At 40.4% G+C, this 22891-nt stretch overlaps 1 protein-coding gene across 1 annotated transcript in view; it reads left to right on the top strand.

Annotated features, from left to right (window-relative positions):
- The first annotated feature begins 5436 nt into the window (after positions 1–5436).
- Positions 5437–22891, top strand: part of nek7 (NIMA-related kinase 7) — a 70640-nt gene continuing 53185 nt past the window's right edge. The window contains exon 1 of the mRNA XM_058400932.1: positions 5437–5673. The gene's annotated coding sequence lies outside the window, so the exon portion shown is untranslated. The remainder of the gene's footprint in view (positions 5674–22891) is intronic.

Genomic DNA, 22891 nt, shown 5'->3' with positions numbered 1-22891 from the left:
TTTACTGTATGGGAAATCATGTTGGTGCTAAAGGTAAGTGTGATACTAATAGTACACCCAAAATGTGCTGAAATTCTGTAAACAATACTGAAAATCTGAAGTACTGTAAAAGGTTGTTTACACACAGTCATCTTTATTTAAAGTTCTAATCAATGTCAAATCTCTTAAATAACCTTCTTGCCTTCTTGATCCATCCATGGAGACCTTCAGCTCAGAGTGCTATCCACTCTGTCAAGGAGGGTCATCTCCTCATGTAAAGGATGATCAGGATTTCATATTTTATTGAGGTCTAGTTATGGTGGAGGGAGGGACAGTCACTCCAGATTGGGATGGATTGTATAAATCAGTTATTTAGAGTATATATATATAGACATGCCATGTTAAGTAATCATTCACAGATTTCCTTTATGTTTGTCCAGTTCCCTTACCTCAGACTTAAGTCTTCCACAGAGTTCATACAAAAAAAAATCTGTGTCACACTCCAGTCCTGGAGGCCACAGCTATAGAGAGGTCTCCTTTCTCCCTCTTCTAAACCAACAAAATTATCCCATGAAGGGGTTCTGGGAAAATTCATAATGTCTTATATATTTGAATATATTCAAAACATAATGTCTGCATTTCATGCTACCACTAGCTAAAGAAGAAAGTGATAGCTAGTTAGCTAGATTTGTAAACAATGCAATTTAGAGATATTTACAGATGACACCTACACCAGGCTCCAAGTGATTTCAACTGCTGCTGATTTGTTTGACATTTCATGGTACTACAGTCAAACCCAATTCATTGACTAGAACATCCTTCTGAGAAGTCTATCAACGATCATAAAGAGAAGCCAGAGTGCAATCAGAGGTGGGACAAACACACACTCCACACACTCCAGTAAATTGGTGCTTCCAGCTATGGCTCAGAATGATCTGTCTTTGTCCTATTAAAGCAGCATTGACACAAAAAAACAGACAATCATTTATGCACCGGCTTCAATAAGTTTGTATTAGCGCTGTATCAGGGGCTTCAAAGAAGATTTCTCAGAAGCCAGGCTTCCTGTGGTGTCTTCACACAATGATCCACACCTGAGCACCGCCTCTGAGTCTCAATTTATTCTTTTTGAAACAAAGCAACTTGCATTTAAATGTGACTTTTAAAATGTAATTTGCAAATACTCTTGAGGTGGGAACCTCTAAACTGGACAATTTCTAAAGTAACAAAACTCAAAATAAACAGGTAATGCTAGACTCTATCACTACTAGGAAAACAGACTAGCATGAATACAGACACATATTGCATGGTGATTGTTAGATGCAGGTGTCAAGAGTGAATATTGATATTGAATATTGAGTGAACAGATACTCCTCCACAAGCTGCTCCTTTATATGACTTAGACAACCCTAGAGGATGGTCAGTCTATTGGACACACCCAGATACTTCATGAAAAGGCAAACATCACTGTGTACTTTGGTCAGAGAGGATGCTGTGTGCTTACATGTGCTTACAGCACAAAAGTACTGGAATATGGCCCCGGCTCTCTGGTATGCTGTGGAAAGTCCTGCAAAACTGCAGCATGCCTTGAACAAGAGTTGACCGACTAACAACAGTGTTATGATACTGCCTGATTCTGGAAGGCCAATAACAAATCCAGAGGATATGCAAGCTGTAGGAGGTTGTTCTACAGTCCATGGAAGGCAGTTGATGAGAATTCATGAATCCAGTATTTTGTTATGAGTAACTGTTGCATGTTTGTGACCCCAGGATGCCCAGTAGCTGGTGACGTGTGTCTGAGGGGATTCTTGAACACACACCTTGGCTGGCTTGTCTGATGATCTGAAGCTGGCACGAAGGAACTATACTGTTATGTCTTGGACTCCAAATGGAGGAAGTCCATCTTTCTTTCCCACATGGAAGTCAAATGTCAGATGAAGCCCTACTTTTGTTTGATGGAGAGGGTTGATATGCCCTGGCAGAAAGTCATCTGACCTGTACAACCTTTCTAAAAGTAGAGGGGGTTCTACTGTGCAGCTTCTTGTACAAAGAGGGGCTTAATTTGTTCCTGGACCAACTTCCAGCCTGGGGAACCTTGTGTGTGTTAAGGGTTGAACCAGGCACTGATCATTCATGTTTCATTAGCAGAGGTAATATTATAATATAATAGATCAATTGTAAAAATGAAGACACACTGTTTCTTAAATTTTGGATTCAGAGAATTAGATTTGACATGATGAATAAAAGGTAAAACTCTTATTCCATGTGGCTCCATGGGGTACTGGACCTCTGTCTTTATCTGGAGGTTGGTGAAACGATGTTGGTGAAGCACTTAAAAGACACTTATAATATTCCTATCCATGTTATTGCCAAATTCCTTTGATTCTGTTGCATCTGTTAGTAGAATCATTATGGACATGAGATCTGGTGCTGTGGCACAGCAAGACAACACAGGAGCATGATGCATGGTTACCATCATATTGGTCAGGTTTTTGGATAAGAGAGCCATTTTAAAAGTCTTTCAGACTGTAGTCGGCTTGGTTTACATCACATATGTTATATTTTGTGAAGCCTGTTACAAAATTACAAAGAACAACACAAAAAACAGTAAGGCAAGGAGGCACTGCCTGTGAGGTGGTAAGTATACTGTCCATCCAAGGGCACCATGCACACACGCACACACACACACACACACACACCTAGCCATATCACACCCTGAAACACAGTATTGAGCTAGGCTTTATGTTTACATATACACCAGGAGATCATACAGTAGCCATGTGTAACACAAACATCTGGATTCATAGCTGATCTACCAGAAAGTCACTCATGGCTTGTTCATTATACAAGTCCAGGTGTGAAAGTTAGAGGAGGAGACAATTTATTTCTGACACCAACCTGAGAAACTAGCACCATTAATAGGGCAAAATTTATATTTAAGGAAGTGAAATTAAGTTAAACATCTCCTAACGGAAAGTTTCAAAATAACCACAATTATACATCTTTATTAAATAACACATTACAGTTTTAGACTTTGTGGGGTTGATTGCTGTAAAGTAATTACTAGTAAAGTGACTAAAGCATTCTAAAAAACGTTGCTAAAAGTCATAACATGGGCTAATTTGCAAATTCATTGAATTTTCATTATCCATATCTATCACATGAAGAAGAAAGATTTACTTAAGACAACTGGAATAGAATAGAATTTTTTTGTTAGACTAGTAAATATAGTAAATATATCCAAAAAGAGAGAAGAAGTGTGCAGGTGGGAAAGTTGGCAAACACCTATAGAAAAAATAACATTAGAACGAGTGTATTATGATTTGCATTGCAGATGGAACTACTGTCAGAGCTGCTCACTCATTCACTCTGCACAAGTGCAACCATACAATAAGCCCTTTAGCTTGATCAGCGGTGCTGTGAATCTGAAGCCGATCCTGGGAGCACTGCCTGTGAGGTGGTAAGTATACTGTCCATCCAAGGGCACCATGCACACACACACACACACCTAGCCAATTTCCTTAGCTAGTCCACCAACTGGCATTTTCTTGGGAGGTGGAGGTAGACCAGAAACCCCACAGAATTAGTCATATTTTATGGCCATGGATCTTGCAAGGAGAAGCCTAAATTAAGTTGTTTGTGTGTTCTTAATAGAAAATCAAATTCAATGACAGTTTTACTTGTTTAATTAGTCATTATAAGGTGCAAGCATTTGATTTCCTATTAAGAAAAGGTAGCACAGGGGTTGCCAAACAACCTCAAGTGGACAAGATGGATTTTCTGCAACCTCAAGCCTTGACCATCCATCCATCTATCCTCTACTTTGCTTATCCTACTGAGTCACAGGGAACCTGAAGCCTATCCCAGGAGACTCTAAGCACAAAGCAAGGTACACACTGGACAGGATGACAGTCTGTCGCAGGCCACAATCACACACCCTGGACAATTTCAATCAGCCAACAACTCTTGTAACCCAAAGTACCTGGAGGAAACCCCTGGGGCACGGGGAGAAACTCCACAAACACATGGCAGAGATGGGATTCGAACACTAAACCCTGGAGGTGGGAGGTAAACATGCTAAAGACTGTGTCTCTGGCCTTGACCACACAGGTCATATGTATAGCCAGAAGGTATAAAAACAACATTCACTAGACAGCATGTAAGAACCAAAACGTCCCTGTCTTTCAAGTTTACAAGTTTAACTAAAATATTTAGCGGTTTAACACACAGCTCTGTCTCTCCTAATCATATCTTCATGTTGTCATGACTGTTGTCATGGGCTGTGTCCTAAATCCAAAATTTTGACCCTCTATTCAAAGGTTTTTATGAATTTAGAGTCTCCAGAAAACTAGTGCACTGTTTAATGCTGTCATAGCTAGTCTTGCCGGAGTCCCTGTCTGCACTCTACACATAATCTACATTGTCTTTAAATATCACATGATCAGAAGCATACTTAATATCTTTCTCTTTCTCTCTCTGTCTTTCTCTGTCGAGCTACACACCCCACTCCTGAGCTCCCAGTGTTTGGCAGTTTCCAGTATGACCACTGCCTCTACCCCTGGTCAGAGTCTCGTCACTTGGTGGTGCTCACTGATGCTGTGTGCCATTACATCTCTTAGCTTGTGACAGCAAGGAATTAGTGTCTATAATGACCTCAGAAACTACACTGACCTAATAGTTCCTCATGGGCCATTGGTTGCTGTTATAGAAAGGACATTAATCAGTTACAGTTACATTATTTACTGTTTAGTGTCACCCAAATGAGGATGGGTTCCCTTCAGAGCCTGGTTCCTCTTAAGGTTTCTTCCTCATATCATCTCAGGGAGTTTTTCCTTGACACCTCTGCCACAGGCTTGCTCATTAGGGATGAAATAAAATAAGGATAAAAGAGTTTAATAATTTAATTTAATAATTTATTTTTATTTCTAGTTATTTTGTTAATTATTTATTCCCCCCCCTCCTTTCTTGGTTTATCTTCTTTTGTAAAGCTGCTTTGAGACAATGTCCATTGTAAAAGGCAATATACAAATAATTTGAATTGAATTGAATTGAAATTAATGGAAATATTTTTATGGCTGGACTACACCAATGCAATTACGTGGGGGGGTGTTATATATTCTTGTTTGAATGTGACTCAAGGAATTTCTAATAATGACATGTAATATAATTAAATAATAATTTTTTAAATATTTAAATAAAACTAAAGTGTACTTACATGTAAACCTTAATTTCTGACTGTTATAATCTTTTAATTACATGACATGTTTATTCAATTATTAAACTTTTACTATTAGAAATTCAGGTTCAGGTTTTCACTCGATATTGCAAAAACTCTCTCAGATCAACTGCTTTTGTATTATTCCAGTGTAGAGAGTGTGTGTGTGTGTGTGTGTGTGTCGCTCGCTGTGCAGTGGGCATGCTTGGATGTGTATTTCACAGAACAGGAATTGTAAGCTTGAAGTCGCTCTGTGTACACACACACACACACTGCTTCTGGGACGACCCATAGCCTGTGCGCGTGTACGCGTGTGAGTGTGTGTATGTGTTACACACTCGCTCGGCAGCTGTTGAATTAATCCGAAGTTGAAGTTTGGAGTGATATTACGCCACCATCATCTTCTTCATCATCCTCATCCTCATCGATATCAGTCGGAGTTCCAGCTGAAGAGTGTGTGGACGCTAGGCTGGCTCTTCCTGGTAAGAGATATAGCGATGTTAGCTAGCTAAGCTAACCTACTAGCTAATGACATGGTTCAATTTCTTAGAAGTTACCAGTCAGTGTTGGAGTAATGCTAAAACACGTGTGTTCTGAGAACCCCTCTACAGCAAAGTTGGTAGAATGGTGCAGAAGAGGATGGTCACTCTTAAAAAAAGGTTTAGCTGAAGTTTTGCTAAAACTATAGCTAGCTGGCTAGTTAGCTGGTTAGCATAAGAGTGTTGCTAGCTATCCTGGGTGACCTGAGTATTATGGGACTTGCGCAATTCATCAGCGTGACTTAATATATTGTTTTAAAGTTTACAACAACCTCGTCAGTGTATTGAGGCGTGTGTCAGTGTGTGTGTGTCAATGTGTGTGTGTGTTAATCACATGCTACTAGAAAGCTTTGCACTAGCTCTAAGTGTAATTAGAGTGGAACAGAAGCCTGTTAGCTGTTAACACATTATAACTCGTTAATAGCGCGACGTTGTCATCTTCTCTAGTTCACGGCAGGTACGACATGTCTATTGAAATAATGTTATTTACTTGTATAATAAACACTTAGGCCAAAAACTGAAGCACGTCGTCGAATGCTAACATGTAAAAGTAACTGATGCAGAGACAGAAAGTTAGCGCATGCGCATTGTCATCTAGTAACATTTTTAAAGTCGGTCAGCCGCACCGGACTATCCTGTCCCCCTGTCCATTTGGGTCAAAGTTGTGATAAATCTTTAAACTCCCAGCTCGAATAAGAAGTGTTGTAGATTATTATGTATCATAGTACGTTACTATTATATTTTTTCCACATATATATGATAACACTACCCCGTGTTTTTATACCACAGTAGAGAAGATTTTATTACCTCACAGGTACAGTGGTGTGAGTAAAGTCTGTGAAGCCTTTAGAATTTTTTATATTTCTGCATAAATATGTCCTAAAACATCAAGTGAATCCAATCAAACAATTTAGACAAAAATATTTACTTGGTAATTTATTTATTCAGGAAAATGTTATGTGAGTGGCAATAGTATGTGAACCTCTAGGATTAGCAGTTAATGTGAAGGCCAAATTAGAGTCTGTTATCAGTCAGTGCGATGACAACCAGGAATTTATTTAAAGAACAGGAATTTATCTAAAAGTCTGATCTTCACAACACATGTTTGTAGCTCGAGTGTATCGTGGCATGAACAAAGGAGATTTCTGAGGACTTCAGAGGCTGGAAAAAAGGTTACAAAACCATCTCTAAAGCGTCTGACTCCACAAATCCACAGTCAGTCAGATTGTGTACAAATGGCAGACATTTAAGACCGTTGCTACCCTTCCCAAAAGTGGTCAACCAAAACAAGATCATTCCACAAGCAAGATGTGTAATAGTCCGTGAGGTCAAAAAGGAACCCCGGCTAACTGGCTGATATTAATGTTCATCAGTCCGCCATCAGGAGAACACTGAACAACCTTGGTGTACATGGCAGAGTTGAAAGGAGAAAGCCACTACTTTCCAAAATGGTTTCCTCCCCAAGAATTGCTGCCTGGCTGAGGTTTGCTGGAAAAATAATTTGTAGACGGATGAGACCAAAATAGAACTTTTTGTTTTAAATAAGAAGTGTTATGTTTGGAGAAAGGAAATCACTGCATTCCAGCATAAGACACTTTTATCATTTGTGAAACATGGTGGTGGTAGTATCATGGTTTGGGCATGCATGTCTGCATCTGGGCCAGGACGTCTTGGAAGAGTGAGTTCAGAATTATACCAGTGTATTCTAAATGAAAATGTCAGGACAGCTGTCCGTAAACTGAGTCTAAAGAGAATTGGTCACACCCCAAGACAACAATAGCAAGTGCACAAGTCGGTCGCCCAAAAAAAAGGCTAAATAGGAACAAAGTTAATGTTTTGGAATGGCCAAGTCAGAGTCCTTACTTTAATCAAATAGAAATGTTCAGAAAAGACCTGAAGAAAGCAGATAATGTGAGGAAACTTACCAACATCTCAGAGTTAAAGCTGTTCTGTACTGAAGAATTGCATTAAATTCCTCCAAATTCCTCCGTTGCTCATCAGCTACCTGAAACGTTTGATTGCAGTTGTTAATGCACAAGGGGGTCAGACTAGATGCTGAAAGTAAAGGTGCAAATACTTTTGCCACTAACAGATATGTAATACTGGATCATTTTTCTCAAGAACTCAATGCAGAAGTATAATATTTTTGTCATATTTGTTTGTTTGGGTTCGCTTTGTCAACTTCTAGGACTTCTGATTTGGGTCATATTTATGCAAAAAAGGACACACCACTGTATATAAATGCCTAGCTAGAATTTTAAGCTAACTCTTTCTTAAAAAAATGCTGAATGGTTCTGTGTGGCACAACAGAAAAGCCCTAAGTCTCACTCTTGTCCAGTGATTTTGAGTTTAAATCTTGATGCTGCCACAACCTTCTGAAAGTCCACAAAATGAAAGCTGGTCATGTGTCCATATTGTTAACCCCCTCTCCAACCCCCCCTTTCCCTCTTTCTCAGCACATGTCCATAGAATATTTTTCTCTTTCTAAGCATGTGTCAATATGGTACTGCTTTCTCAGCACGTGTTTATTACAGTTGGAAATTATTGCATACCATAACATTTCACTTATCTGGGTTATTCTTCTTATCATGGTGTTTTTTCATTGCTGTGTGTCCTGTCTTACTTAATAAGCTTCCATCTGTTGAAGTGCAGTTAGCTAGTTAGCATTGTTAGCTGTGCTAACCAGCATTGCAGACGTTTCTCTGAAGGCTGCTTTAAACTGAGAGTGTTTTCAGAGCTGTACAGAAGCAGTGCTGCTTAGTCCCATATCCACATCACTAGTAGTAAAATTTTCCTTCTTGTAAGTGTTGATTCTTGTCATTATGTTTTGTGTAAGCACAGACAACCCCCCCCCCATTGCAACCATGACAACAGCCCTATCCTCGACATGTAATCTGCTTGTCCCTTGCACCTTAACTAGTGATTTATCTATCGCTGGATTAAGAGTTAAGGCTCTTGGGAAAAGGGTTAACTTTTAGTTTTTTTTTCCAGGACTGTGAATTCATTAGGATTTGTGTAGAAGTGTGACTGCTGTTTTCAAGCCTGGGAACGCTCCAGAGATCCGGTCACTTGTCCTCTTTAAAACACTAGTCTGGGGTTCTCTTCAACAGAAGCATGGCACGCTTCACAGCAGGTGTGGAAGTTATCCTGCTCAGGGCTGCATGTCGGGGAACATGACTGGTGTTATTTGTTAGGTTACGTACTGTTTCTACTTCTGTCATGCTCGAGAACGGGTTGTTATTGTTATTGATAAATAACACCAGATTTCATGGGACTGGAGTGCTGGAACTGGTTCAGTTTGTGGTGAGAGTGCTTGCACTGAGGCCATAACCTAAAATCCATGTCTTGTGTCTGCCTGCATGTCTAAGAGTCTTATTTAATGTGAGATCAGCTTTCACGTTCGTAGGCTGTTGGAACCCATCAAACTGATGAACCTTGCGTCTACCTTTTTGCAAACCGAGTGCGCAAAAGTGACACACGGAATTGTACAATCGAGCCACAGTTTGGAAAAATACTCAAACATGCGATTATAAGCCCCGCCCACCAACAGGCCCAGAGAGTGGCCTCCAGTCTTCAGAGCGAGTATGAAAGCGCCTCAGCCGACTCTGACAGTCCCTAGACTCGACCGTTTCGTCCCAGGATCAGTTTAAAAACAGCGTCATTTGTATAAACAAACATTAGACAACTTTTCCAACTGGTTAAGTGACTTCAGAGCTTCAGATGTTTAATGTGAAAAAGGCAGAGGAAGCTAAATCATGCAGCGAAGCTCTGGAATTCATCAGTTGTAACATTTCAAATATAAACACAGATTTTTTTTTTGTCAGTTTCAGTCTTATGGAAACAGTGCCATAGCTGGTGAGCTTGGGAGCTTATAATTGTGTTTAAAAGGGCAGAGGAAGCCAAATCCACAACCCGAGTCCTGCAGCGAAGCCAGTCAGCCCACACTGTGTCTGTAAGACTTGCTCTTGGCATTTTCTAATCAATTTCAGGAGCTAAAATTTTGATCCTACAGTTATAAATGATAGCATTCTGCTTCAGTATTCAGAAAAAAACGACTCAGGGTTTATACTCAGTGTTTCAGTAAAGCCTGAGGGAGGAGCGGGTAAGGATGGTGTGTGCGTGTGTGCATACGTACGTGTGCGCGCGCGTGTGTGTGTGCGCACGTGCGTGTGTCTGCACGTGTGTGTGCGCGCATGTGTGTTTGTGTGTGTGTGTGAATTCTCATGTATCATTTTTTTTTTAAAGATTCAATTTAGTTTATATCCAGCAACCATTCAGAAGCTTTATCAGGTCTGTCAGGTTCAGGTAGAACACATGGTAAAATGATTTTTTCTGTGTCTCCAACTAATATATTTATTTACATAAAACACTTGATAAAAATGCTAATAATGACGGTATCCAGACTCATTGGGCTGAAAGGAGATGACTGTTTTATTAGCACACAGCTGTATTATTTTCACACATGGGGTGTTGGAGCTGAGAGCTGAAGTCGTAGCTTTCAGACAGATGGCCCCCTTGTAGCCATTTTTAGCAGGGGCTTTTGGTATCACATTGATTTGGTATCAGATTGATTTTTCTCCTCTTGGCTTTTGGATAAGAACATGATGTGTCCAGGCTAGTTTTTTATTATTATTATTATTTGTAAGTTGGATCAGAATGTTCTTAAAGGAGTTTTTTTCTTTTCTCATCCAACAACCATAAAAAACCCACAGTGCTGTAGCTCAGTACGTGAAAGTACTGACAAAACCATGCAGAATATTATGAAGACGCTGATCAGTAAAGTATCTTTTGTGTAAGGAGGCTGGAAATTTGGCTAGTTGCTGCTGAGGTTCAGGAGAAGGATGAAGACTGCAGCTCCACAGTCACCTCCTAAGCAGCAGCTCATAAACTCAAACAAAACAATAACCCAGTGTGTTTTATTCAATTATTATTACGAAGTTTCTAAAGATATATAAGATACATCCCCTTCATATGCTATGCATTTCTGATCAGGTTTCAATTTTCAGTTGATTAAAACATATAAACATATAAAATCTGAAACTGAATGAAAAAATATTGATACAAAAATGGAAGTTTAATAACTGTTCATTTTATTTTGAAAATATATATATTTATATTTTCAATATTATATATATATATTTTTTTTTTTAATCAGATCTAATTATTACTATTTTTTAATTTAAGTGCAAAATTAAAAGCAGCTGGATAAGATTTTTTGAAATGTAATAAAATATATATTATAGCATATGTAAATATTATACACAGTGTCTGTGAACCGGAAGAGAACATGTTGTTCTTCCTCATGTGGATCAGCCTTCAGCGAATGTTCTGGGAGAAATTAAACAGCTACTTGTTTACACCATCTGTATTTCTATCAAAAAACAGACTGCAAATTGCAAATAACAGCTGTATCATTCCTGTGTGCATTATTAATACTTATAAAATTATTATTATTATTATTATTATTATTATTATTATTATCATTATTATTATAGAAGGCATTAGAATGTTTATATTGATTAGTGAATGTTTGTTGTATTGTTGACTCGAGTGTTTATCAGTGTACGAGTTTCTGAGCATGATAACATTAACACTGGTGTTAGTTAGAAGGTTGAAGCTTTGGAAGCTGATCCGTTTGATCCGAGTGTACAGATGAGGAGGTGAGAGAGCTGGACTAAAGGACTAAAATGCCGCTGCAGCGCTCTTTTTAGCTAGAGATAAAAGCGAGAGATGAATCCCACTGCTCCACTTTCAGCAGGTGGGTGAACAGCATTGTGGGTAATGTATGAAGATGTTAACTAAACTGAAAATTGAACATGTTAAACAAGGTTAAAAAAATAAGGAGATTGCACAATGCCACTTTTTCTTTTCCAATACAGAAGCTCAGGTGATCCTGTTTCCTTTAAAAGTTACTAAGCTTTAAAATGAGTGTAAAGTATAATGCAATAAAATATAAAATCAATCCTAACAGAAGCAAAAAGGTGCTTTCTATGTAAGCATTTATGTTTGCAAAAATACATTTCTTTGCCAAACTTTTGCAATTTTTTATGATCTGATTAAATGGGCAGAGGTAGCTCAGGTGGTTAAGGCTGACTGTTGGGCCCCTGATCATGCACCTTAACCCTCTCTGCTCAAGAGGTGCTGCATCACGGCTGACCCTGCGCTCTGACCCCAACTTCCAAAGCTGTGAAGAAAGAATTTCAATGAGCTGTAATGTATATGTGACAGAAATATAGACTTCTTCTAAATGATCTGTTTTTCTCTGATAGCTGAAGCATCCTATTTTGCCGGATTTTGGATTGGTGGCATCTCTAGTTAAAGCTGGTTCCCTCTGCATTCTCACATTTCAAATGAAATTACGCAGTTCCCCAAAGACATCAGGTCTCTTTCATGGAGTAATTGCGCAATAAGCGTGGTGGTGTGAGCACACCAGCAGTAGGCATGATGAGACTTAGACTTGGAATCAGAACAAATCAGCTCTTTCTAAGACCAATCACTGCTCCTCCATGTGGCGCTTTCTTAACGTTTGTTACTTCCTGGTGGCAAATGAGTCTAAGCAATTCACAGAGGAGGAAGTGGAGCTGTTCTGAAAGGCTTTCTTAGTATATCTGGAAAAACTGGGAATGCCATTCCTGACGTGGCAGTGCTTAACAGGACGTCTGTGTTCCTGCAGGTCAGGATTTCCTGACTTTCTGTTCTCTGTCACTGCGGAAAAACAAACTTCTCACATCTTATACATTAGAGTAAAGCAGCCTGCTTCTCTGAGGTAGATCAGATGAACAGGAGTTGTGTCCCAAATCGCATACTTTTGCACTGCTCTACCACACAGTGTAGTGTGAGTCATGTTTTTACACTGAAATCTCCAACAAGAAGAAGTGTGCTTCAAGACCCCAGATGACGCACTTATTCAGCTGAAAAAAACAAGCGTGGGACATTGGACACTTCATGCACTCAGTGTTTGCAGGAAGAGGGGCGGGGCTAACATTTTCAAGATGGATGATGACACTCCGGTGGGCAAGGTGTTTAACGAATTTAACGTCTTTTAAATGATCTCACGTTGCAGGATTTATTTTACATTTTAAAAATTCACAATATTCTGCTAAAGCTACCTCAGCAGCATTGCGTTACACGTGCGTGATGTCATTTGCCATGGACTGAGAAGCAGCTTACACTTTACCGCTTAGTATAAAACTATTAATGTTCGTTCTGAGACGACACAACACTTCTGTCTTTCATGAACTAGATGCTAGAGAACATAGTGCGCAGTGGAAATGTGTAGTACATCATAGGCAGTGGTATGTATCTGGAATTAAAAAATATGCATATAGTTAGAAAATTCATGATGTCCGTTCGCACAAAAAGCCCAGGAAGCCCTGACCTGCTATTATTTTTTATTTTTCATAGCTGTGAGAATGGCAAAGGCGTCATTAACATGTTCTCTGTAGCTGTTCAGCGGGATGCGGTAAGCTGCTGTTGCTAATTATGAAATGGATCTGACTGCTGAGGCCAGTGCCAAGTGTGTGACATTCTCTAGAAGCAGTGAGGGTGGAATTTTTAGTTTCTGGGGTAGAATGAGGGGCACTAAAACAAATCCTTGCTGAAGGTAAGGGTGAACCTTACTTAACACACAACTGTCTCTTCATGTAATATTATGGCATTGGCAGTATTTCGAATGCTTTTTAGAAGTCGTGCCAGCTTGCCACTTGGAGACATTTGCCAGCGTGGTTTGGGACAGAGAATAAAAATGTTTTACAGATGTTTGAAGCCAGGCACGGAAGTTAGCGGGGTACTGGCGCGGCTCTGGAACGGGACAGTTGTTTGGCTGACGGTGAGCAGGCGAGGCAGGGCCGGAAACGCCGGCCTCGTGCCACCATACTGTGAGCGGCAGGCGGGTGGCGAGCACCGCTGACAGTTTAACGGGGAATATTTTACAGCAGAACGTACGGCATGCTGTAAACAGGGGGTGAATGTTGTAAAGCCTGTTTATTGCACTCCTGAAGCCTCCGAAGATAAGTTCTCATATTTGAATAAAGCAGATGGCATGAGCCAGTGAGACGATTAAAAAAAGCTGCAGATGAAAGGAAGCCAGTTTTCTTTGAACAGCTAAGTCACTTAAGTTAGTGTTTGTTGGCTCTCGGGTCATAAAGTGCACAGAGATGCAGGAAATCGTGGGTTTTCATGGTGGAACGGTTTAAAAAAAAACATTATTATTTTTCAGTTTTTAAAATTTTGCATTGATCAGTCATTAAGACACCAAAGGCTTTATGTTGTTCTTAGTTTTATTGATTTGAAAGTGTTTCATGGGAAAAGGGTTGAGTTTGGGCTTGTGGATTTTTAAGGGGTTTTGCAATAATGTGCAATAAAAAAACAAACAAAACAACTCTGCATTTTTCTAGTTTGTTGTGTGTAAAGTTCAGTGCAAAGTTTTGAGCAGTGCAGGAGAGAGGAAATAAACATAAACAGCGTATGTAAACGCTTCCTAATACTAATCAACATTAAGGTGATTTGTGAAGTGGTGCATGCGACATTCTAGCCCTATTCAGACGAGATTACATACACACCGGGTCCTAATATACAGGTGCTACTCTGTGGTTCGGTCCGGATGCACATTTGTGATTGATTTGTTTCATATTGAGGGGAAAAGGTGTGTGTGACTGCTGCTACATGCTTTATTTATTCACATAATGTATAGGGTATCCCTGATGTTAAACAATTCCCCAATCACCATATAAAAAGAAAAGGATGTGCTGAACGAGGCACTCATCCCTATACCTGGTCTGGGTGCTGCACAGGCTGCTAATCAACCCAGCACTTGGACGCCATGTTGAGATTGGAGCGTGACCGTATGAACATGTGATGCAAACAGCCCGCTAACTCACTCCTCTTGTGATCATCTTATTTCACAAATACAATCTCCATTTACTGTGACAGAAAACGGGTGGGCCCTAGGATGTGCAGAAGTGGGTGGGGCTTCCAGGCACCGTCACTAAATATCAAGAATAATTCATACATAAGTCATATGTTGATTAGCTCTTCTTCTGTTTTGGTGCTCTGTTGCAAAATATGTCCATGTTGACAGGTTTTCTAATATAATACAATAAAGTCCAATTAATTTTTTTTCAGTGTATATTTTAATCATTTTCTTGTGTATCACGTGCAGATATTCCTTCCGTTCAGCAGGTGGTGTGTACTCACAGACCTTCTGCTAATAGTACCATAAATTGTGAAGGAGCCATAATGCCAAGCTTATTAGTCTTCACTTCACAGACCTTCCCTGAAGTCCTTCTTCAGCATTGCACATTTTGCTGATTGGATATATCTCACCACAGCACAGTGATACAGGTCTTACTGAATTCCACCCAGCGCTGCAGAATCGCACTGAACATCCTGTCAGCTAATTTAAGTAGTGTTGCACTGTGGTGTAAATTTGGCTGACGGGGCGATAGCACCGAATCTTTGCTTCACTGAAAATCCACTGAAAATGTAAATGCCAAGCTTAGCTCCACATGAATGAAATGAGGTACATTAACACGGTTTGTTTTCGTACATCTAGCGTGATTTGATGATGTATTTTCAAAGCAAAGCGGAATTAAATCGAACCCCGATTTGGCTCGATTTGGAGAACATTTAATACTGAAGTCACTTCCTCCTGTCAGCACCAACATCCTCGCCAGATTCCATGATTGGATCAATGCTAATTGATCACAGTCATGCTACAGGATTTAAACTTGACTTAGAAACTTGTTTAAATGACATTTTGTATATGGAATGAAGTGATGAGAAACATCTGATATTCTGATGTGAAGTGTATGTAATGTTCTCTTAAATCTGACTTTTCCTTTTTTTCCTTTTTACACAACCTCCAACAGTACATCATTTTACATAAAGTGTCGAGTCAAAAAGATTATAAAACACTAAGTATTCACATTTAGAACATACATTTTGACACTAAAGTCCATTTTGTTGTTCATTGTTAACTCCAAAGATTGATGATGGTATCGCTTATGGCTTTAGAGGGGAAAAGAAGGGGTGTGGCCAGAGGTGTGGATTAATTTCTGTAAGCCATTAAAGTGAAAAAAATGATGCTTCTTACAAGACAACTGTAGTTCCTTCTCACAAGCTATTCAGTTTCCTGAATAATGTCTGTTATCAAGATACAAACCTGATGTCTGGGCTGTAAATAAACCTGGTGAGAAACAGATATAAAGTCCACTTGCCCATGCCAAGTGGTGACCAGCAGGCGCAGCACTTTAACTGTTCAGCAGCACGGAGAAGTGAAGGGAAGTCGAGTCAGTATTAAAGTTTGTACAGGATGCAACACGTATACGAAAAGGAAACGCATAATGGTTGATAATGTGTGTGTTGTGTAGGTGATTAGAGAAGTTCATGTAAGTTTGTGATCATCACCTCATCAAGACTGTGTCACTGTCAGCATTTTCACCTTCAATACTCGGGATCGTTTTAAACGATTGTGAATAATATATCCAGCATTTCAGACTCTATTTAATAGAAATCTCAAGATATGAGATGATCTCCGACATCATGATACAGACTTCACAAGACAACAGTGACACAAATAAAATATTACAGATTAATCCATTTATATTACGATGACTGATGAAACCACTGCAGTGTCACCGCACTGTACCAGGATTTGTAAAATAAGGTGTAATTTCCACCTGATATTAACACTGTTATTTTCATCATGGCAGTGTTAAGCAGACGTAAAGATTGCTTGGTGTGTGTTAAATGCTTTAGCTAAACAAAAATCATCATCGTTCCTGCTGCTGTCAGGTCTCCAGCTCACATGCACGAACATGTCACACGTAATAAAAACAGGTTCATTGTAGAGATCAGGAAAACAAGCGGGATTTTATTTTGTGTTTGCTCGTCCCTCTGACGCTAGTTTTTGGCTTTGCGACTGCACTGTAAGGGTGTGTGGGTGTGACTCACATCAAGCACAGCACACAGGTGTTGATTATTTTGTACTTTAACAAGGGCCTTGTGTTCACATAACGCTTCCTTCTGATTAGTGTCACTTTTTGGCCTTTTTAGTGAACATGCTGTGACTTACAAACTTCCTGCTCTGTGTTGCTTCCTCTGCTGTTGTGACCTGGTGTGTGCGTCGCAGTACACCTGAGAGACGCGAGTCGTCTTGCCTGCTGTCTTCTGAGGTGAGGATCAGAGACAGTGACGTTCTGTCTGATGCCTAGAGATCACAAGTTGTGTGTCTGATCCAGCAGTGGGAAAGTGCACTATCAGTGCAGAGGTGTTGATTACGAGTGTTTTGCTCTGTGTGTGTGTGTGTGTTTGATTGTGCGATTATGATAAACTCACTCTGGATTTTTTCTACTTTGTACAAAACATTGTGTTTAAGACCAGAAGACATTAGGACTGCCTCTTCTGCGTATCAGCATGGTGCATCTGTCTCATTGTGTGGTATTTTTAGCTCAGTGTCACAGTAAATGTGTAAATAAATTGCTGGTCTGGTGTTGAAAAAAAAAAAAAAACAAGCTTTTTCCCTCTAAATGTCTTACATCTTCTCTTACACCAGTTTATCTCAGAGGGAGAGTTCCAAAAGTAGTACATAGAATTTGAGTTTTATTAAGCTTTAATTTCATTTAATTACAGTCGGACACACTCTCTCTCTATTTCTCTCTCTCTCTCTCTCTCTCTCTCTCTCTTTAAGGAGTTCATGATAATAAGATGTAGGTGAAATATTTCAGCTAAAACTGGTCAAAACTCTTTCAGCTCTTTCAGTTTTACTCTACAAATAATGTTAAGGTTGGTGATAAGTAGAAGTAAACAGTAACGTCCTCCTCCTGTTCAGCAGTAAATAGGTCTTACTGCATCAGTCCAGCTGAGTGTTCATTACAGTTGATATTATTATTATTACACACTCCTCTGCACTCCTTAGCACTGAAGTGGAAGTGCTCGCTGTTCTGTATGTTGTAGGTTAACAGATGTAGACTATTAAAATCATTATATTATATGATATATATGATATAAGAGAAACTCGCAATCAGGGGAAAAACTGAGCATCACACAAGCTAAATGTACCGCGAGTGAGAATAAAAGCTCTTAAGCAGTACAGTGTTCCTGACCATCAGCTGCTGCCTTCGGTCATTTACATTATGGCATTTGGCAGACACCATTATCCAGAGCAGCTTGATCTCATTTATAAAACTGATCAATTGAGGGTTAAGGGCCTTGCTCAAAGGGCTTGACAGTCGCACTTGGTGGTCCTGGGATTCAGACTTGCAACCTTCAGACCCTTACGATCAGTAGTCCAACAACACTTTACTCAGAATGATTCTGACTCAATACAAAACAACAAAAACAGTGTCATGTGGCCTCACCTCCCGCTGCACTGGAGAGAAAAACACTCACGCTGCTTTGGTATTGGAATGGTATCAATGCTTCCCTACTCTCTGGGTTTACACACTTTTACACATCTTTGCAATTAGTTCACATTAAAGACTGCAGTTTGTGCGTTTGCGTTTCTGACATGCAGACACTGACAGTCCTGTTAGGCGTTCAGACAGCCTGACAAAACATACAGGCATTTCTGCTGAGCGCGCTGGAATCTGAATTAAAATATGCCAATCACAGTTAGTTAATAATCTCAGACACACCGTCACTCAAAATCTTTCCAGTTGGATTTTTCTTTGAGTTCTTTGGTGCTGGTCTGTGTTTGATTAGTGGAGCTGTGTCGGTGGTACATGAAGTCGTTTCTCACCTACGCTGCGAAAAATAACCTCTTCCTGTTCCACACTCTTCCTCTTCCTGTTCAACACTCTTCCTCTTCCTGTTCAACATGCTTCCACCTTCTGTTCATCCCTCTTTCTCTTCCTGTTCAACACACTTCCACCTTCTGTTCAAGACTCTTCCACTTCCTGTTCCACACTCCACCTCTTCCTGTTCAACACACTTCCACCTTCTGTTTATCACTCTTCCTCTTCCTGTTCCACACTCTTCCTCTTCCTGTTCCACACTCTTCCCCTTCCTGTTCCACACTCTTCCTCTTCCTGTTCCACACTCTTCCCCTTCCTGTTCCACACTCTTCCTCTTCCTGTTCCACACTCTTCCTCCTTCTGTTAAACACTCTTCCCCTTCCTGTTCCACACTCTTCCTCTTCCTGTTCCACACTCTTCCTCCTTCTGTTAAACACTCTTCCTCTTCCTGTTCAACACGCTTCCACCTTCTGTTCAACACTCTTCCTCTTCCTGTTCCACAGTCTTCCTCTTCCTGTTCCACACTCTTCCTCCTTCTGTTTATCACTCTTCCTCTTCCTGTTCCACACTCTTCCCCTTCCTGTTCCACACTCTTCCCCTTCCTGTTCCACACTCTTCCTCTTCCTGTTCAACACGCTTCCACCTTCTGTTCAACACTCTTCCTCTTCCTGTTCCACAGTCTTCCTCTTCCTGTTCCACACTCTTCCTCCTTCTGTTAAACACTCTTCCTCTTCCTGTTCCACACTTTTCATCTTCCTGTTCCACACTCCTCCTCCTTCTGTTAAACAGTCTTCCTCTTCCTGTTCCACAGTCTTCCTCTTCCTGTTCCACACGCTTCCTCCTTCTGTTAAACACTCTTCCTCCTTCTGTTAAACACTCTTCCTCTTCCTGTTCAACACGCTTCCACCTTCTGTTCAACACTCTTCCTCTTCCTGTTCCACAGTCTTCCTCTTCCTGTTCCACACTCTTCCTCCTTCTGTTAAACCCTCTTCCTCTTCCTGTTCCATACTCTTCCTCTTCCTGTTCCACACTCTTCCTCCTCCTGTTAAACCCTCTTCCTCTTCCTGTTCCATACTCTTCCTCTTCCTGTTCCACACTCTTTCTCCTTCTGTTAATCAGTCTTCCTCCTTCTTTTCAACACTTTTCCATATTCTGTTCAACACTCTTCCTCCTTCTGTTAATCACTCTTCCTCTTCCTCTTCAATGCACTTCCTCCTCCCCTTTGACATCACTCTGGTCCAAGTAAGTACATGGTTTATAAATAAGTCTTACTTCCTCACCTACTTCCTAAAGCCAGTACTGCTGTAAATTGATGTAAACGTAGAAGTGGAAGTTCAGAAGACTACCCCAAGCTGACGAGTAGAAATTTTAAGTTGAGGGAAGATATTTGGTGGATTTTAGTGTTTGTTGGCAAAGAAATACGCATCGCAGCTTTGCCTTGAATGCAGCAAAAGTCTCTGAGGGTAAAACTGAGGTGGAAACAGGAAGGAGTTGTACCTCGGATGATGTCTTTGTGGTTAAATAGAGTACAGGGACCAGATGAAGCCTGTGGTCGGGGTACCAAACATTGCATGCTCTCTGGAGTTAAAAAGGGATTTCCCTGAAGGCATGCAAAGAAGTGCAGCCTCATGGGGCCGCTCGGATCCATCCTTCTCTCATCCGTGTCTTCTCTGTAAGAATAGCAGACTGTGCAAAAATAAACTGCCATTCACTAAACACTAACTCTTCTTTGTAGCTTCTTTTTAAGGCAGCTTTATTGAGCGTGAGACGCTGACTCCGAGTGACCCTGAGATGAGTTTCGAATTTTGTGCTTCGTTTTGGAAAACTTGCTCAGTGTGAGCTGATGGATGCAACAGGAAACTTGGTCAAGGTACAGATCTGTGCTGGACCTCTAGAGTAGTGCGTCTACAATATGATGCACGGTAGCCCAAGTTTTTCTTTTTTTTTCTTTTAAAACTTTTTAAATCTTAACTTTCTGAATGCTCAGAAGTAGTTGAATGAAATGTTTGAGATTGTTGCATCATGAATATTCGTGAGAAACAGGCCACGAGCAACAGCTGTTGTTTTGTTTTGATATATGCAGAGTTTTTGCGGTAATGAGGACGCAGTGATTGGCAGGAATGTGTGGTATTAGCTGTCAAGCTTTTGCTTCTCCAGATCCACCGAAAAACAGAAACCTGTGTGATATGGTGATCTATGAAAGTGTAGGCTCAGGTTCAGCTAAGGATAGCTGACAGTGTCACAGGTAGTCTTGGTGTACCGGACCAAACCCGTGATTTTATTCAACATATGGATTAAAATAAAGGTTTCTTTCAGCCTGTTCTTTTAATTATTGTGATCCAGTAGTGTCCAGATGAGACTCCTTCAAAAATTTACAACACTCTTTTTCTGGATTCTCTGGAAATCACACTCAGGGCTGTCCAGGTAAACCCTGTATCTGTCTTCACATGAAACAAAACAGCAACATCCACTGCCATGACTGTCAGATTAGATTAAATTAGATTACATTCAACACATCTGCACCTGTAAAATTTATAATAGCTTATAACAGCTTATAACAACAGTGTGATAAATCCAAACATTAGACCTCATTTATTCTTCAGTAAAGTTGGGTGTAAATGTTTGCAATAGATTAAAGTTAAAGCTTTAGATTTCTGCTGGTTTAAGTTTCATAAAGGTGAATTTTATTTAAACCTCTATGCTTTGTGTTTGTGTGTGTGTGTGTGTGTCACCGGGACAATGCTGAGTGTGTTTCTGACAAAGCTCATTTGCATTTAGTGACGGCCACAAAACTCCATAAAGTGTAACACACAGCGCAAAGACAAGAGCATGAAATGAACGATATGGGGAAATACTGAAAGGTAAAAGTGGACGTTATTCTGACTCACTTCTAAGCTTCTTTGGATTATCTGTCTGTCTGTCTGTCCGTCCGTCCGTCCATCCATCCATCCGTCCATCTATGCTCTGAGTACAATCTTGTACATTACACTACATTACAGCACATTGTATCTTTACACCAGTAATGTTTATGGAAGATGTGTCACGGCCTCTGTCATTTAAATCTGTCATTATAAGAAATAAGGCTGTTTCTCTAATGAACTATTTGCATTGGATGTGCTCAAGATGCGCACATCAAACAGTATGAGAGGAGGGAGCTGTTCTCTCGTCTGGAGTAATTAACTGTCCCCGCTCCGTCTCTCCACTAAAAAGCACCTGCTGGCTTGACAGCAGCCCAACAAAAGCCTCAGGTCAAGCCTGATTCATTACACCGGTGCTCAAGAGGTGGCCTACAATGGCAAGCCGGTGAGATGGCCATGTTCTATTGCTCCTGTGCCAAGTCATCGAAAGCAGCCTTTTGAGTCTGAGAGAGTGAGAGCCTCACAGCTGCACACACTTCAGCCACGTGCTCCATGAAAGCGGCTCGAGAGCAGGCAGATTTAAATAGCACACACACACACACAGAGGTCCTGATTGCTTTTTAAAGGGAAAGCAGAAGAGAAACTTGAGGTGGAAGTGAAGTACAGAAGCCTCCTGGCATCCTGGGGGACCAACAGTAAAAGGTGGTGGTGAATCGGGCATAATGGCATGAACTGGGCCATTTCTGGGCATGTGCCTTTATAAATCCACCATAGCTTGCTCATGTAAAAGCCAGTTTGTGGCTGTGCAATTTATCTGTGCTGGGAAATAATCATTAACCTATAAAGTGAAAAATGTAACATTGTCTATAGATACTCAACAGGCAAACAATGAAAAGATGGTCAGGATCTTTCACAAGACCTCCGACGTTTTTGCAGCCGGATTTATATCCTTCTAGCAGTATTCTCACAGTGCTTGGTTTAAGGCTTTTTAAAGCAAATAATTCTGATTACAGGGTTTGAATCACACAGGGCAAAAAAGAAAAAATATCTGGAAAAATACATCATCTCGCGATTTTTCAGGCCAGATCACGATCCCTGACCTTCCTGTTGGTTTTTAAGGCTGTTATTCAAGTCACTGAGCAGATCAGCCAGTCATTACCATATTAATGAAAATAAAGCTCTACAAAGAGCCATAACCTCGAAGATAAACTACAACAGAGCTCATTTAGAACAAAAGCTTTCAAGCTCATTTTTTAGAGAGCATGTTTCAACAAAATCTAACACAGGTTCAGGCTTACACACTCATCCACACCTGGCAGATCTTTCCACCAGCATGTTTTTGGGAAGTGGGTGGAAACTGTATATCACAGAGGAAACATGCGTGTCTAACACCTTGGAGAAGGTAACTCCTTATCATAAATGTTACTGCACCTTGCAGCACCAGTGTCTCTGCTTCCATCCTGCACTTGTTCTGCTGCAGGTTTCACAGTTCGATCCTGGTGCTTCTGGAGTCGACTAATAAATGTTAAATTGGAGTTTTGACATGTGAACAGGAGTGATGCGAGGTGT

Source organism: Hemibagrus wyckioides, linkage group LG10 (assembly GCF_019097595.1).
Source record: "Hemibagrus wyckioides isolate EC202008001 linkage group LG10, SWU_Hwy_1.0, whole genome shotgun sequence".
Classification (NCBI taxonomy): domain Eukaryota; kingdom Metazoa; phylum Chordata; class Actinopteri; order Siluriformes; family Bagridae; genus Hemibagrus; species Hemibagrus wyckioides.
This window is presented reverse-complemented; position numbering and strand designations above follow the sequence as displayed.